The sequence below is a fragment of the Propithecus coquereli genome, unplaced genomic scaffold, assembly GCF_000956105.1.
Source record: "Propithecus coquereli isolate 6110/MARCELLA unplaced genomic scaffold, Pcoq_1.0 Scaffold684, whole genome shotgun sequence".
In the NCBI taxonomy this organism is placed as follows: Eukaryota; Metazoa; Chordata; class Mammalia; order Primates; family Indriidae; genus Propithecus; species Propithecus coquereli.
In genome coordinates this window covers 235,387-237,468 of record NW_012152885.1, presented here as the reverse complement: position 1 = coordinate 237,468, position 2,082 = coordinate 235,387, and the positions used below count along the sequence as shown (strand labels likewise).

Sequence of the window (2,082 nt, the reverse complement as noted above, 5' to 3'; positions counted from 1 at the left end):
TGTAACTGAAATTATCTATTTATGCATTATTATTATTTTGATTAATTAATTTTTTTTTCAATGGTAGTGACTTTATTTTAGTGGCTTTTCAGGCCCCCCAAAAGAGTCACTTTTGATAAGGCTGCCACCCAGTCAACCATCATCACTGTGGAGTCCTAATCACTTGATTCTGGTTTGTAGATCAAAAAGATTCCTTCAAATGATCTCTTCTTCCTTTCCTTCCTATTAGGTTACACGTTCTGAAAGTACGTCTGTCTTTTTTTGATACTTTAAGGTGGCATATTTTGGTCTCCTACACTGTGTTCAAACCAGGTTGTTTCTTCTCCATTGTCTTTAATGCTTTCATTATCTTCTTATTGCTCTTAGCACAGTCAGGGCGTAACATATTATCTTCTAGGCCCGGGGATGGGAAACGGAAGGCAGGTAACAGGAAGAGAGAAATCATCTCCCTGGTAGTGGCAGGCACCCAGGGCTGACCTGCAGGAAACGGCAAGCGAACCCAATCCTTTGTGTCTGCTGAGAGAACTTCATCTTGGACCACACGCCACGTGACGCCAGAGGCATAGGTGAAAAAGGCCTCAGCAGAAGCAGGAATGGAACATGAATTCACAGCCTTAGGCTGAACGGCTCTTGTAGCAATCCTTCCCCACGATGCCAACGAAGATTGCCAAGTCGACGCTATCACTTCAACCATATTAGTCTCTTCTGCTTTCTCATTCATCTTGCGGCTTTTCTGAAGCCTTGCTCTCTTGGACCTTGTGTTGTGTTTCCTTGAATATGGCTGTAATCTGGCCTTCTTTGATGTTTCAGGAATATCATGTTTCTGTTCAGGATAAGCATGCTGCTGAAGCCTCAGATAAACATCTATTTTCTTGCCATCAGTACTCAAATTGAGTTGTTGGCACCAGTTCCGCAAAGTGTCTCAACGCATATTACTAAAGGGAGGCAAAATGGTTGGCAAGGGAAGAATTGGTGTTTTACATCTAGCTTTTGGTGGAACTTTGAATTGTTCATTTGTTGGAGGAAGATGAACTTCATTGTGTTTCCCAGGCTTGTTCGGTTTGACATCAGAAGTTGAAGAAACAGTTGATTCCATTTGTTGTTCTATATTTGATTCATCTGTAACTGGAACCAATGTCAAAATCACACTTTCCTCATCATATACTTCCTCCTCAGAGGAATTCTTCTTGCTACTTTCATAATTTGAGTCTGACATTTTCAGCAACACCTAGGGGAAGGCAAAGGCAGCAACGTTAAGGACATGTGCAATTCACTTCTTTTAATCTCTAAATTTATTTTTAATTCAGAATATTATGAGGTACAAACACTTTGGTTACATATATCGCTTTTGCACTGCCCGAGTCAGAGCTACAAGTGTGCTCATCCCCCAGACAGTGCACATAACATCCATTAGGTGTGAATTTACCCATCCCCTCCACCCCACTCCCACCTGCCTGACATATTTATTTTTTACTACAAGCATTAAGTTATAATCTGTCCCTTTTATAGGTAATATGAAAATATGTCTCAGGATTTTGGTATGCTTAGCTATTTTTTAATGTGACTATTAGGCACTAGTGATGTTATTTTTGCTTTTTCACTGTACTTACATATGGGTCTGTATACATAATGTCAAAACTAACTTCAAGTTTATTTTTCTGTTTTTTTTTTTTTTTTTTGGAGACAGAATCACACTGCCTTGCCCAGCTAGAGTGCAGTGGCATGATCATAGCTCAGTGTAACCTTTCCTGGGTTCAAGTGATCCCCTGCCTTAGCTTCCTGAGTAGCTGTGAGTATAGGTGCGTACCACTGTGAAGCCTAATTTTTATATTTTTGGTGGTAATAGGGTCTCGCTCTTGGTCAGGCTGGTCTTGAACTCCTGACCGCAAATGATCCTCCTGCCTCTGCCTCCCAGAGTGTTAGGATTACAGGCGTGAACCACCGTGCCCAGCCTTTTTTCTGGGTTTTCTGTTTGTTCTATAGAATAGCAGACAATTACCTTGTTTTTATTTTTTCTAAATCATATTTCCTTGTCAGGTCAATAATGGCAAGTGTTTATTAACCTCAAGGTATACTTTATGT

The 2,082-nt window shown here is 40.4% G+C and overlaps 1 pseudogene; it reads right to left on the bottom strand.

Annotated features, from left to right (window-relative positions):
• Positions 1–292: 292 nt before the first annotated feature.
• On the bottom strand, positions 293–1,216 carry LOC105823614 (annotated as a pseudogene).
• Positions 1,217–2,082: the final 866 nt, after the last annotated feature.